The sequence below is a fragment of the Camellia sinensis genome, chromosome 11 (assembly GCF_055761805.1).
Source record: "Camellia sinensis isolate YWXY chromosome 11, ASM5576180v1, whole genome shotgun sequence".
NCBI lineage: Eukaryota > Viridiplantae > Streptophyta > Magnoliopsida > Ericales > Theaceae > Camellia > Camellia sinensis.
The window spans coordinates 170,835,690-170,852,795 of record NC_138971.1 but is presented as its reverse complement, the minus strand read 5'-3'; the positions used below and the strand labels follow the sequence as shown (position 1 = coordinate 170,852,795).

The 17,106-nt window shown below is 32.2% G+C and overlaps 1 long non-coding RNA gene across 1 annotated transcript; it reads right to left on the bottom strand.

The window, feature by feature from the left end:
- Positions 1–14,304: 14,304 nt before the first annotated feature.
- On the bottom strand, positions 14,305–16,854 carry LOC114271922 (uncharacterized). Its single transcript, XR_003632491.2, has 3 exons — positions 16,454–16,854; positions 14,981–15,086; positions 14,305–14,714 (listed from the first exon to the last, which is right to left on the bottom strand). It is a non-coding gene; the product is annotated as an uncharacterized LOC114271922 (long non-coding RNA).
- Between the last annotated feature and the right edge of the window lie 252 nt (positions 16,855–17,106).

Below are 17,106 nucleotides of genomic sequence, written 5' to 3'. Positions count from 1 at the left end.
ACGTTGGAGCCGTTTGGCAGTTTTGTTAGGTAGTGTTTAGTTGTATTTGCACTGACACGTGGGGAAATGGGAGAGAAGAATAGGTCCACGCGTCCAAAGGTGAATGGATACAGAGGCGCGCGCAAAAGGAATATAAACGGTGCTGCGCCCCCATACTCAAGTCTGGAACATCTTATGATAACAACTTATCTACCACTTTGCCTCATCTCTTCTCTCTCTTTCCATGTGTGCTAACTTGATCGTCAGAGGGTTTTCCGGCAGTGCACCGCCGAGTAGCTCACTGTTATTGTGTTCTCATGTCGATCAGATAGAAGGGTAGCTTGGACCCAAGGGGTACGGACAACGACGGATAAAAACCGACCCATACAGGTACCTAATAAATTTACTTTTTTACTCTATTTGGGTCTGTACAAAGTCCCAAAAATCAATTATTTTATTTTTTTTTATTTTCTCGACCAAACACATCTAGTTTTTTAAACTTTTTTTTTAATTGAATTAATATAATCTGTACCAACTTTTAAATACATATAGTCTAGCATGAAAGACCTGTAATCTTTCTTTTACTGGGTGAAAAATAAAATTAGAAAAACCAAACTAATGATCAGTAATAGCTATCTTAATCATTATGCATATAGGCGGAATCTATGTCAAATGAAAACGCACAAAAGTAATACTATAACAAAACAGGATATGGGCACGTTGCTGCGTAGCCCGCGCAGCAGCGTCTATTGTGCGGCAATTTGAGCCCATTTCGGGGCCTATTTTGATAATCCGAAAGTTCACATTTTAGAATACGTCAAGTAGAATATGCTTGCAAAAAATCAAGTTAATCGGATATCATTTACGCATTCATCCACTAACATTTGTATCTACAAAAATAAATACAAATGTATTTAACTTGATTAAAATGAATACAAATGTGAGTGGATGAATAGGTAAACGATATCCGATTAACTTGATTTTTTGCAGGCATGTTCTACTTGACGTATTCTAAAATGTGAACGGTTCGGATTATCCAAATAGTCCCCAAAATGGGCCCAAATCGCAGCACAGCAGACGCTGCTGCACAACAGCGTCCCCACTTCCAACAAAACAAGCATGTATAGGTCACAAAGTAAATCCCATTTGAAAAGGCCTTCTTTGGCAACAACTAATAAACTAAAAACTTATATGTTCCACCTACCAAATGAGGATTAAGACCTGCAATAATACATCTTCAATATTTTGAATGGATAAAATATACTTTTCAGCCTTTAATTTTCATCTAAATTTCGTTTTGATTTCTCACATTTTAATTAAAATAATTAAGTCTTTAAGTGCTCGTTTGGTTATCATGTTTGGCTAAAAAATCACAGAAGGACAAAAAAAAGTCAAAAAATTATAAAAGGACAAAAATCACAAAAGGACAAAAAAAAATTTGCCATTTCAAAGCTAAAAAGCCAAAAAATCCAAACAAGAAAACCAAACAACCAAAAAAGTCCCAAACTAAAATAGTCAAAAAAATCAAAAAGTCAACTTAAGTTTTAAGGTAGTCTGTCCTCTCCCATCACCCCACAATTAAAATTTTGGGTGAAAGTTGAAAAATGAAGGGCTAAAGTGGAATTTGAGAAAAAGTTGAGAGAGTAAAATATGTAATTTTTTCATTAATTTTTTTCCCTTTAATTGCTTGAAATCATGTGAAATCATGTGAGTACTTTTTGTCTATTTTATTAATGGTTAGTAATAAGAGGATTGCATTGAAATAAATGTTGAAATTTAAGGACTTAATCGCTAAAATTAGAAGATGGGAGATCAAAATTAAAATTTAAATAAAAGTTAGATGATAAATTAAATAAATAGGAGAAGAAAATCAAAAGTCTACTTAAACAATTATTTGTTGGAGATAGAACCAAGGAAGGAGCAAGAACCATGAGGCTAGAAGGGGACATGGCTCAACTGGAACACCACTTCTCCTAAAGGTTCTCTTCCAATAACATATGATAAAGATCGGTAGTGCTACATATATCAATTAGTATACTAACTAGTGTAGTAACACTAGTTATGAAATTATTATTGACCACACTCATTAAACACATTACAAATACCAAAAACCTTTTAAATTATAATACATCATCAATTAGTACACTAGTTAGTACACTAATTGGTGCATATAACATTATTCGATAAAGATAGATCCACCATTAACTCACTCAAATAATGTCATATATCAAACTAATGTCATGTTTGAATTATGAATTTGGATAGAGATTTAAAAAAGAAAAGAAAAAAGTAGGTGAAAAGGTAGCTATATATCATTCATATTTCATTTACATTTTCTCCTACTCCTTTCTAAATTCTTACTAAAATCCATAATCCAAACATAAACCTAAAAATATCCATTTTTCATTTTTCAAATAAATATATTTTTTCAATTTAATTAACTATTTTTATCTCATAAACAATAAACATAATTTATACCAAACACTATCACTTTCTCTAATGTTTGAAATACACTCTCCATTATCAGATCAAAGAATATTGATTATTGATTGTGTAGTAAGGAGGGAGCTTGGTTCATCGACACAAAGGAGAATGGACTAAAGATCCTTACTCCCTTGAATACATAAAAATTAAGGTTGAACCAACAATGCCAACTAATACATTTGTAGCAAAAAAGATACACATTGAGTAAAATTTTATCTCCTAACTATTGAATCAAAGTAAGTAAGCATATCTCACTTATAACCTGATTGATTTAAAATACTACATAAATAATTTGTCACGTGATATTTTAGAATTACTGAACAATATAGGAGAGATTGATGGTATGTCGAATGGATTTGGAATAAGATGACAAAAGATCTAACGAAAAAAAAAAAAAGAAGTGATAAATTACACTTTTCATCCTCTAAATTTTATATGAGTTTGCTGTAATTTGCATTAATTAAATCCTTTGACTTCAATTTAAGTTTAAAACTTAACTATTTAAATCTAAGGTTCAATATAATTTTTTCATCACCTCACTGTTTAAAACTTAATTATAAGTGGCGAAGTGTGATTTGCTTGAAAAAAAAATGATCAAGCTTGTATTGCAGATAAGTGATCTAAGTCTCTTGATCAAAATCTTTTTTTTTTTTTTTTTTTTTGTAATGTTAATTTTAATTGGTCAAAATGACTTGGTAATGAGTACAACCACTGCCATGAAAAAAGATGCTAAGATTATGAACAAAACAATGCATCATAATTTCAAATCTAACATCATGGTCAAATTGCAGATAGGAGATCTAAGGGGGTGTTTGGGAAGAAAAAAAATAGCCAAATTTAGGCTAAAAATCACAAAAAGACAAAATAGGCTAAAATAGTTAATAAGACAAAATATCATATCAAACCCATAATTATTTCACTTTTTCTCTCACAAACATCACATCCAGCCACAAAAAAATCCAATCATCTTCCTAAACACAAAAATTTTAGCCTACTTAAAATAGTCAAAAACTAAAATAGCCTACTAAAATAGCCACTTCCCAAACGAGGCCTAAGTCTCTTGATCAAAATCTTTTTCCTTTTTATTTTATTTTTATTTTTATTTTAGGCTGGGGCTTGCCTCCAGTCCACACTGGAGGGTCCAGTCCGACCCGTTGGACACACTTTTAGACTCTTTTTTGATAATTCAAACCGTTTATATTTTAAGGTTTGTTGAATACATTATCCCTGTAAAAAATCATGTCAATTGGATAATGGATACTATGTATTCGGATCACTTTTTTATGAATCATTAATTTTTGACCGTCCATTTTTTTCCAAACAAAAGTGATCCAAATACATAGTGTCCGTTATCTAATCGACACGATTTGTTAGAGGAATAATATACTCAACAAAGCCTAAAATGTGAATAATTCTAATTATTAAAAAGAAACCTAAAAATAGATCTAATGGATTGAACTAGACCGGACTATATTAGATCTAGACCAGAGACAGTCCGGATATTAATTTTAATTGGTCAAAATGGCTTGGTGATGAGTACAATCACTACCATGAAAAAAGATGCTAAGATTATGAACAAAACAATGCATCATAATTTCAAATCTAACATCGTGGTCAACTACCCCTTGCCAATTTAATTCCATGGTCAACTACCCCCCTTCCCTAATCATTCCTTTACCTATCTTAAGAGATTGAAGCTCCCTTGTATGACTCTATCACTCTCTTATAAGTTACTCTAAATTAATATTTAATGACGGTATTTATCAAAAAATATATATATATTTAATAACGGTAGCTCCTTTATGTATATACTAGTGCATGCCAGTGTTTAAAGGCATGGTATAAATAATGTTGGTATCACATACTCTACAAAAATCAATTAAAATAAATTAATTCAAAATGATAACAATTTCAATGCTACAGAAATCAGTTATAATAAATCAATTCAAAATGACAACAATTTCACTACAATATAAAACTTTACACATAAGAAGTCAAAATAGCAAATTACGGTTTAGCAAACTTCACACATGAAATATCTTTGAACAAACTACATAATTAAAGTTTAAATATCAAATTTATAATATAAAAATGTTGTGTACAACATAAGTAAAGATATCCACGTCAAAATGACACATGTATAGTGAGTTAGAATGGGACAACATTCAATAAAAGAATGTTTCTAAATTAGTATTATAACTGAGTAACTTTTTTCACTTTATCAAATTTCAAAGCTTCAAGAAATGGTGAATGAACATTTTGGTTTAGAAGAGTAATCATCCTAGCTTTAAAATAAAAAATAGATAAAAAATAAAAAAATAAAAGAAAGAGACTAATCATCCAATTTAGAATGAAAGTGCCAAAAAAAAAAAAAAAAAAAAAAGAAAGAAAAAAAATACAACACAATCCCAACATTTTTAATGTGGATTAGTCACCTGCAACAAAACCACTCCAACGCTTGAATTCACTTTAAAAAATCAATTAAAAAAAATCATAACAGTAAAATCACATCAAAATACCTTTGAGAAACTAAGAAACCAATAACTATGAATTAAGAGGAATTGAACATTAAAAAAAAAAAAAAATCAATAAAACCCTTCTTGATATATATGATGAAACACCTTTCAATTTAGTTCTCAAGTCTCTTGATTAGTGTATATCATGACTTATGAGTTCACATGTTGCTACTTAAAGAATATGAATATGAATTGTATCAAGAAAAAAAAAAATGAATATGAATTGGTAAGTATAAGAATTCACAATTTAGCAACTGCAAGTATGACTCTTCTTCTTTTTTCTTTTTCCAATTCAGCAAGACGAATTTAACAATTTAGATAATACACGAAAACAAATGAAGATAAATAATATCTAATTTGGAATCCCATTACAGGCAAGCTTATGACAAAAAACTTTGCCTAATAAATCATTATACAACAATTTACTAAAGTTGAGGCAAGCTTTAATTTTTTAGATTTTAAAACAACATAGGACATGTACTCAAAGTTCTTACTATCATCGTTTTTCTTCAATATGCTCATCATAGCAAAATAATGCGTAATGAGAACCCCAATAAAAAAACCTAAATGCAAAGATGTTACTAGCTACAATATCATGGACAATTGCCACTTTTATACACCTGAAAATTTAAGAAAAAAACAAAAATAAAAGTCAAAGTCAAAATATATGACTCTAATCGAGTGCCTAGGATTCACAAAAAATAAAATAATTAGATGAGATCGAACAATTTATGTTGGTAATGAGAAGAGATTGAACAATTTGTGTAATAAATTTTTATATTACAATTTATTAGGTAGTGCCTAATGACGATTAGAAGGCTTTTTTAAATCCAACAATTAGAAGGCTTAACCATAAAATGAAAATTACCACGACCTCAATAAGATAAAAAAAAAAAAAATGGAATGATCGAAGAGATTTTGTACTTGAGTGCTCAAAGTTGTGATTTAAAACATTCCCTACAAAAATCATCAACGTTGTGTAAAAAAACTTTAAGTAAATAAAAAATTGAAAAATAAAATCAAACTTACATTAAACAATCAAGGGTGAGTTAAGTCAATTTTTCCAAATGAAAACAACTCTTTCATTATCATATTAACAATTAACGAAAGGATCAAGATAGACATTATACGTAAATTGAAAACCGTTACCTAATCACAAACATAAACATTAAGAGAGGCATTATAGTTTGTGCAAGAATGTGTATGAATTGTGTTTGGTAAGTAGACATTGTTAGGCAATCTTCACTGTATTTAAACTGATTAAATTCTGTTGTGTACTAAACAACAACCAGAATATAAAGAAATAAAGAAAAGGAGAGAATATGTTTGATTACAAAAATCAAACTTGAAATAAAAATATATAAATAAAAACAGATTTTATTTTGTTACAAAAACAAAATTAAAATCTGAATAAATAAACAAATAAAACAGAATTATAAATTAAACAACTTACTTGATTAATTTCTTTGAATTATTTTCTGATCAAGTCCAGTGTTTGACACTGTGTCCTTAAGACAGATTCGTCCTCTCCACGGTGCTTTCAGAATTTGGACGTCTATCTCCCAGGATGAAATAATCTTACCACAAACAATAGCAGCACTACAAATTGTTTGCCTTACGAACACACTAAGTGTTTACACTCTTTCTTTTGGAAATAAAATGCAGCAAGATGAAGAATATAATTTGCAGAGTATGGAGTACGAAAATTCGAATTAAATCCAAATGGGAGGCTAGTCTATTTATAGATGTAAAGGTGGCTTTTCGTTTTGAATTGAACAGGTATGAAACCTGTTAGATTCAAATTTAAACAGATTTGAATCTGTTTATTCAAACATATAGAAACGGGAAGGGCCCTGTTTGGATGAACAATAAATCCAAAACAGTTTAATTCTGTTTGAAAACGGGAAGGGCCCTGTTTGGGTGTGCACTAATTCCAAAACAGTTTATTTCTGTTTGAAAACGGGAAGGGCCCTGTTTGGATGAACAAAAAAATCCAAACCAATTTAATTTGAATTATGGATTTTATTTTAATAAAAAATAAAATTAAATTCAAAATGTTTTTGGCCCAAAAAGATTAGAAGCCCAACCCAACCACACACCACGCACCCGTGCCCAAGCCCAGCCCGCCCGCCCGGACGGACGGCGGCGGCGGCGCGCGCGCGTGTGGTGATTTTTTGGTCCAATGGGTCTAGCCCATTTTGCCCATAACCTCTCCCTCTAAAACACTTGGGTACCCCTTGGGGCACACCCCAAGTATCTCACCCTAAGCCTTATAAACCCTTTCAAAACTTCCCACCAAATCAATGTGGGACAAGCCAATTTACAACCTTAAGGAATTTCTACCAAAATTCCATTTCCATGGAGCACACTTTGGCTTCAATTTCCCATTCACTCGGTAATGGTTTTGAGCAACCAAATATATCACGTGAATCACAACGCGGCATAGAACGCGTTACCACTTTGACCCGAGTAAATCGACACTCGGGGCCCACCTAAAAAATAGATCGAACTTAGGAAAAAATTCTGGTTTTATCCAGAATTTTATAACCATTTCCAACAATCCCCCACATGAATGGAATTTGATGACAACGGAAATGCAACAATATGCAGACTTCAACGAAAGAGTATAAGTCGAAAATATCTTGCATCAGGATAGGTAGTTTTCGGCTTTGAACCTTCCCTAGTGATAACCTATCGAACTTACTGGCTAACCAATGGACGCGATGCCTTGAATTGTTCAGCCGTTTGTGTAAGCCAAGACAATAGATTTCACACAAAATATCTTCTAACACATCGTGGTTCTCACTGTTGTGTTCATTTTGGCCTTGAACGCACCTGGTTTTCATAAGTGTTTCTAGAGAATTTAGCCTTTTCATTCTCATAGAACCGGCCCCAGTTCAACACTCATATAGGTGATTCTTATTGTGAGTATCTCCTTATGCTCGTCTTGATTTTATGCCTTAATCAAGATATAAGCAATCATTAAAAGCAAAGCTTATCCTTATGCCCCTGCAGACAACATATGTTGCAGATATCACTCTCACCATAGGAATGGGTAGGAATTTTAATCCCTTGGTGATTTCTGGTGAGCCATACATAACTTAGTTGTCCCTTTGAACTTAGTTCTTGGGATCTCCAGTCATAGAAGTAGGGTTACCATTATGACGACTCTTATGTAATAGGCTTTAATCCCATCCCCTTCGATGAACTATACACTAGCTCTTTTGTCAAACCTTTTGTTAACGGATCCGCAATATTCTCTTTAGATTTTATATAATCTATTGAGATTATTCCATTTGACAATAATTGCCTTACGGTATTATGTCGATGACGTATATGTCGTGACTTACCGTTATACATGTGATTCTGTGCCCTGCCTAGTGCAGATTGACTATCACAATGAATGCAAATAGCTGGCACAGGTTTTGGCCACATTGGAATGTCTTCTAAGAAGTGACGAAGCCATTCTGCTTCTTCACCTGCTTTGTCTAAAGCAATGAACTCGGATTCCATTGTGGATCGTGCGATGCAAGTTTGTTTCGTGGACTTCCAAGAAACAACAGCGCCTCCTAGAGTAAAGACATATCCACTTGTGGATTTTGAATCTTTAGTATCCGATATCCAATTGGCATCACAATAACCTTCGAGTACTGCTGGATATCGAGTAAAGTTCAAACCATGATCACGAGTAAATCTTAGATATCTAAGAACTCGAATGATCGCTTTCCAAAGGTCTTCTCCAGGGTTACTAGTGTACCTACTCAATTTACTGATAGCATAAACTATATCAGGACGAGTACAATTTATTAGGTACATTAGGCTTCCAATGATTTGGGAGTATTTTAACTGAGACACTGCATCACCTTTATTTTTCGATAAATAAAGACTGATGTCTACAGGTGTTCTGGCTAAATTCAAATCATTCTTGATAAATTTATCAAGAATTTTCTCAATATAATGAGATTGAGATAATGCATATCCCTCAGATGTTTTAGTAATTTTCATTCCTAAAATAACATCTGCGACCCCCATATCTTTCATATCAAATCTTTTGTTAAGCATCTGCTTAGTTGATTTGATCATGTTTTGACTGCTTCCAATGGTAAGCATGTCATCCACATAAAGACAAACTATGACATATCCTTGGTCAGTGTTTTTAACATAGACGCATTTGTCACATTCGTTTATCTTAAACCCATTAGTAAGCATTGCTTGATCAAATTTTTCATGCCATTGCTTAGGTGCTTGTTTTAATCCATAAAAGGATTTTACAAGTCGACAAACTTTCTTTTCTTGCCCTGATACTACAAACCCTTCGGGTTGTTCCATATAGATCTCTTCATTTAGATCACCGTTTAAGAAAGCTGTCTTAACATCCATTTGATGTATTTCTAAATTAAACAACGCTGCTATAGCAATAAGCATGCGAATGGATGTTATTCTTGTCACAGGGGAATATGTGTCAAAATAGTCCAGACCTTCCTTTTGTCTGTAACCTTTAACAACAAGTCTTGCTTTATACTTATCAATTGAACCATCTGCTTTCATTTTTCTCTTGAATATCCATTTATATCCAAGAGGTTTAGAACCTGGTGGAAGATCCACCAATTCCCAAGTATGATTTTGCATAATGGATTCAATTTCATTATTAACAGCCTCTTTCCACAAAGGTGCTTCAGGACCTGTCATTGCTGCCTTAAAGCTTTGAGGTTCATTTTCTAACAAGTATGTCAGAAAATCGGGACCAAAGGATTTTGATGTTCTCGCTCTCTTACCTCGTCTTGGTTCATCATTAGTTAAATCCTGTTGGTCGAGACTATTACTAGTCTCTTGTGTTTGATTGTCATTAGTCTCTTGACTTTGTGTACTATCATAAGTTCTTTTCTGTGAACTTAATTCTTGTCCTTTCTTGTAAGGAAAGACATGTTCAAAAAACACAGCATTCCTTGACTCTATAATAGTGTTCACATTTATATCAGGTATATCTGATTTATAAGTCAGAAACCGATATGCACTACTATTCTGAGCATAACCAATAAACACACAATCTACTGTTTTTGGTCCAATCTTAGTCTGTTTAGGAACAGGTACTTCTACTTTTGCCAAACACCTCCACACTTTTAAGTATTTGTAGGAAGGTGGTCGACCTTTCCATAATTCATAAGGAATGCTTTTGGTTTTCTTGTGGGGTATCCTATTAAGAACATAATTAGCAGACAATATTGCTTCCCCCCACAAGTTCTGTGGTAAGCCTGAACTTAGTAACATGGCATTCATCATTTCTTTTAGGGTTCTATTCTTCCTTTCAGCAATTCCATTTTGCTGTGGAGAATAAGGGGCTATAGTTTGGTGAATAATGCCATGTTGTGCACAAAACTCATTTAATGGTGCATCATATTCACCACCCCTATCACTTCTAATATAAATCAATGAATTTTAAAACAAATTCAAGAGAAAACCAAAATAATTATGACTACTCAAGTCAGAATTAATGTTTTGACAAAATCATATCCTCATAAAAAATTTTGCCTAAGAATCAAACAATTCAAAAATCCATTTAATTGTATACATTCTTTCAACTCAATAACAAATAAATGTCACTGTCATAAAAATATTTGTGACAGAAGAAAATTAAATTATCTCAACTAATGCAAGAGATACACCCCCATATTAAAAAAAATGGTTCATGGTTTAGCAAATTCTACTACGCAAGTAAAATAATTATTAATGACATCTCATGTCACATAATTCAATAATCAACATAAAAGATTTCTTAAATTACTTCCCAATTGAACGGACCGAAATAATTACATACATCTTCATGTTTAAATTTCTCTGGTATTTAAACACCCATTCAAAATTGATTAGAAATATTCAAATTAACATGCTTATGTCCAAAGTCGACATAACAATTTATCATTCCAAATCACTTGAAATTATTGTTAAGAAATAACTTGAATTGATATCATACATGCATATCAAACGCATCAACTAAAAATAATGAATTTAACAAAATAAATTAATTATGCACGATCCCATCACTTGCATCATGAAATAAAATGATTCTCAACTCATAAATAAAATCCAACGCATTTAAACTTTAAACTTCAAAATGACAAAACATACCTTCATTTAATAAGTTTGATTTGTACATAAATAAACAAATTAAATATGCATTAAAATGTTCTTGTGAATATATATATATATATATAAAATTTCCGACTCAAGTGCAGAAACAATTCAAGACTATGAATCCACATTGTAATAAAAATAAAATTAGTTAGTAAAGCTAATATTTTACTCTAGAAATAAATTCTACCATATAAATTCACGATGAACAATGATAAAGTCAAAATAATTAACACCTTTTCACAAAGGGTTCAAAAATAAGTGGTCTACCAAACGAAGCCATAAGTTACTTACAAAATTAACAGATTGTGACCGAGTCACAAAGTTACATGATTGATTAACAAAATTAATTTTCTAGTTACTAAAACCAGAAAATAAATTACAATACAAAATAATTTTATTTTCCTTGTTACTAAAAGTAGTAAAATAAAATACCGAAATAATATCTGATTACAAAAATCAGAAAACCAAACCACAACTTAATTTTCTAGTTACGTAAACCAGAAAATAAATTATAACACAAAATCATTTTATTTTTCTTGTTACTAAAACTAGAAAATAAAATACCACAAAACTATCTGATTACAAAAATCAGAACAAACACAAAATAATTTTTTAGTTACCAAAACCAGAAAATAAATTAAAACACAAAATAATTTTATTTTCTTTGTTACTAAAACTAGAAAATAATATAATTTTATTTTCCTTGTTACTAAAACTAGAAAAATAAAATACCAAGAATTTTCTGTAATACCAAATAATATTCTGAATTGTTAATGACACCAGTATCGTACTACTAGTTGTTGTCAAAGAAAAGAGACAGTATATTACTACTATCTGTCAAATAGCATAAATCACTATTTGTTTTTCCAACCAGAATATTAATTTGAAAACGCAGAAAATTAAATACAATGAAGATACCCAAAAAGGAATCTGTCTTAAGATTGTTAGGCAATCTTCACTGTATTTAAACTGATTAAATTCTGTTGTGTACTAAACAACAACCAGAATATAAAGAAATAAAGAAAAGGAGAGAATATGTTTGATTACAAAAATCAAACTTGAAATAAAAATATATAAATAAAAATAGATTTTATTTTGTTACAAAAACAAAATTAAAATCTGAATAAATAAACAAATAAAACAGAATTATAAATTAAACAACTTACTTGATTAATTTCTTTGAATTATTTTCTGATCAAGTCCAGTGTTTGACACTGTGTCCTTAAGACAGATTCGTCCTCTCCACGGTGCTTTCAGAATTCGGACGTCTATCTCCCAGGATGAAATAATCTTACCACAAACAATAGCAGCACTACAAATTGTTTGCCTTACGAACACACTAAGTGTTTACACTCTTTCTTTCGGAAATAAAATGCAGCAAGATGAAGAATATAATTTGCAGAGTATGGAGTACGAAAATTCGAATTAAATCCAAATGGGAGGCTAGTCTATTTATAGATGTAAAGGTGGCTTTTCGTTTTGAATTGAACAGGTATGAAACCTGTTAGATTCAAATTTAAACAGATTTGAATCTGTTTATTCAAACATATAGAAACGGGAAGGGCCCTGTTTGGATGAACAATAAATCCAAAACAGTTTAATTCTGTTTGAAAACGGGAAGGGCCCTGTTTGGGTGTGCACTAATTCCAAAACAGTTTATTTCTGTTTGAAAACGGGAAGGGCCCTGTTTGGATGAACAAAAAAATCCAAACCAATTTAATTTGAATTATGGATTTTATTTTAATAAAAAATAAAATTAAATTCAAAATGTTTTTGGCCCAAAAAGATTAGAAGCCCAACCCAACCACACACCACGCACCCGTGCCCAAGCCCAGCCCGCCCGGACGGACGGCGGCGGCGGCGCGCGCGCGTGTGGTGATTTTTTGGTCCAATGGGTCTAGCCCATTTTGCCCATAACCTCTCCCTCTAAAACACTTGGGTACCCCTTGGGGCACACCCCAAGTATCTCACCCTAAGCCTTATAAACCCTTTCAAAACTTCCCACCAAATCAATGTGGGACAAGCCAATTTACAACTTTAAGGAATTTCTACCAAAACTCCATTTCCATGGAGCACACTTTGGCTTCAATTTCCCATTCACTCGGTAATGGTTTTGAGCAACCAAATATACCACGTGAATCACAACGCGGCATAGAACGCGTTACCATTTTGACCCGAGTAAATCGACACTCGGGGCCCACCTAAAAAATAGACCGAACTTAGGAAAAAATTCTGGTTTTATCCAGAATTTTATAACCATTTCCAACAGACATTGCATTCAAATCATCACCCACCCTCATCCAATCAAACCACCAAACAGATGGCTGCAATCGACAATCAAATAGAAAACTTCCAAGAAAGAAAAGGAAAGAAGCAAATTGATATGTATGCAATTCCCCTAATATATTCTCTGCTACTGGAAATCCTTAAACTGTTAATTGATCATATGTAAAATTAACCGTAAGGATAGATATGTGATTTTTTAAAAATTATAGTCCGTAACTACACAACTGGGTGAGAAATAAGCCTGTGAAACTGGACAAAACTTAGGTTTTTCTTAATGTTGCTCTCAAGCCAAAATATTTGTTCGTCACTATACCCCATTGGCGATATAAACTTAGGTTTTTGCTTAATGTTGCCCCTAAGCCAAAATGTTGGTTCTGCCACTAAACACATTGGCAATATAATTTAATTTTGAGGCTAGGCTTGATTGTTCTAATGCTATGTCTTGAAACCATAATGTTGAAACTATAATAGAATTATAAAATTAGAAAATATTATTCTAGTGGTATGTCCTGCGAAAACTAAGATATTGAAACCATAATAGAAATATAAAATTAGAATAAATAGCACAAAGAACAAAGAGATTATCATTATGTTTAGGGACCAAGTTTAAAACATTAACCAGCTTTTAGGAAGAGTTGTCTCAATTTACGGGGTGATGCTACATTTTCTCCTAGCAAAGGAACAATAAGGAGGATGTGCTCGTAGTAGTACTTGATCTACCATCTTGGAGTAAATGATCTTTGACAAAATCCTAGAATCCAAAAATCGACTCAACAAAAGCAATTAACTTCAAGCAACTGACTCCATCCTATTGTCAAGCTGCCAATTGGCCACATAAATATTATATTTAGTACAACTCTCTAGATGAGAACCCCAAAATCATAAAGAAATAACAAACATCACATGAAAGAGAATGATCAAATTAGAGATTAAAATCCCTCATTTATGTATGTAATGACAAATTAGATTGATAGTGCGTATGGTTGGAAATGGAGAGTTGAAAAAGAAAAAAGAAAAAAGAAGAAAAGAAAAAAAAAAGAAGCAAAATTAGAAATTACTATAGAACTTATCCTAGCTTAGCGTTGTCGGTTGATCTCACTCCACTTGTCTGCACACATACACTATCACACAATGGTTTCTCTTTTTAATACACAATGACATTGTCAAATGAAAAAAAATAACAACGAAAATGAGTAAGCTTAACAATGTATCAATTGGGGACCTGATTACCATGGGTCCATTACCGCCATGGGTCTTCTCAATTATTGTAACTAATGCTTTCCTTTCAGCAAAACCAACTAAAATTTGAGTGTGAGACTGCAATATAACAAACAATCAAAGTAAAATACCTTTTCGGAGTCTAGTTAAAGATTGACAATGGTTGAGTACCGAGTAGGCATCACTCTAAGCCAATCTACTACCACCGATTCGTACCAAAATGTATTGATTCCAGACTTAAAAAAACAAAAACAAAAAGAAGAAGAAGAAGCTACCAAAAGGAACAGTTAAGAAACAACATCACTACTCTAGAAGTGGTAAAGAAAAGAACATGATCATATCATAATTTCATATTAGATACTAACCTTATTGAATTCCTAAATTTCACCATTAACTGTTGGTTTTGGTACACCATGTCCATTATAATGGAAGAGAACTCTATCAGAATTGGCATTCAAGCTCATAATGTGCCTACTTACATGTCATGAAGAATAAGTTAAAACATTATTTGATATTAAATTTATACATAGAAATAATTTAAAAAAATCTCACTTTGGGTTGCCATCGTTTATATTGGAAGAAGTAAAATGACATAAATACTTTCATAACGTTAAACCTTTACCCATAAGAAATAAATCTAAGTGATTCTAGCCATCATCAAATGCACGACCAATTTGACAACAGGTGCCACAACTTGAAAAACAAATTAAACAAAGAATAAAAAGACGCAGGTTATGCAGTTAATTGCAGGCCACAAAAAATTCAACAAGTCAAAGTAGATACACCCATACAACAAACATTTCAAACTAATTTCATAAATTAAAACCCATTTCATAAATCAAAAGCTTTTCAAAACCATAGGAAATCAACACCCATTTCCTATTGAAGAATTAAACCCATTTCGTAAATCAAAACCATGTCAGAAATTAAACTAAAAATAAAAAATTCATTTCTGAAATCAAAACCCATTTAAAAAATGAAACCCATTTCATGAAAATTAAGTATTATTTCAGACCCAAAACCCTTTAAAAATTTAAATCCATTTAAGAAACAAAACTTATTTCAAAAATCAAAACTCATTTCTCATTTCAAAATAAAACCCATGTCAGAAGCCAAACTATAAATAGAAATCCACACAATGACCAACCTAACCAAACACCCATAGACGTCAAAAAGGTTTATGGTTTAAAATTGATGAATTGCAATTTTAACACCAATGCATAATTCACAAAAATAAATGATCTGAGATTCAACAAAATGAAAAAATTTCCAAAATTCAGATTTGACAAAAATAACCAGACTAAAAAATATTCAAATTCAACTTTACAAACTCATAAAAGTATCCAGATTCAAGTAATCAGAAACAACCAAACCCACAAACATATCATGAATTGCAAAGGTTGGAAGTTCTAGATTCAAGCACAAACCAAAAAAAACCCCAATTTTAATTCATATTTCTAGTCACTTTCCTTTTCTCTCCACAAATCACTCTCCAAATCCAAGATTCAAGCACAAACCAAAAAAAATCCAATTTTAATTTTTCTAATTATTCCACTACCTTCAATTTCTAAAACTCCCAAAACTTTTGCATAAATACACATATGTAAACAAAAAAAATCCTAATGGGTTATGCAGCTCCACAATCCCCACAATACATATCTATCAATATATATACCAAACAATCAAAACACATAAATACACAATCAAAATTGGTTGCTCATACATAAATACCAAACAATCAAAATACACAAGCAGACATTCAAATACCCCATGTTTTAGAGAGAGATTAATCTGATTCAGTGGGGGAAAAAAATAAAGAACTTAACTAATTAAAATACCTGTTTGGGATCTCTTTGAATATTGACAATGACGGAGTATCGATCTCTCTAGAGACGGTGGTGGTCCAACGAAATCTCCCCTTTTGCAATGGCTCTTTTCGAAATCTCTCCTATGGCTGAAAAGGTTGTGTCAATTGTGGTGGAATAGGGAGTTTGGCCTGCCACTGTTGATGAAGATTGAGATGGCAGAAAGAGGGTGGAAGGAAAAGAGAAAATGAAGAGAGTAATAGGGGGTTCGGGGTTGAGTTTTTGGCAAGGGTTGGGCTTTGATAGAGAATTGACTGAATCAAGAGTATGCAAGAGTATTGACTGAATCAGAGCAAGAGAGGAAGAAGAAACGAATAGGGACTGGAGTTGAGTATCCCACACAAGATGGGCTCTAATGGAGGTATAGAGTAGGGCTGAGCAAGGAATCCGTGAAATCCGTAATCCGATCCAGTCCAGTCCAATCCGATAGGTTTGGATTGGTTTTTTGAATCTGTGGTTCGGTTCCGGATTGAAAAATTAAAAATCCGTAGTACACGGATTGGTTCCGGATTGAATCCCACGGTTCTGGATTGGAACCGATCCGTACCGTATACAAATAGTATATATTTTTATTATACATCCTCCCCCATAGTATCTTCTCTTATTCTATATAAAATCTAAACTCA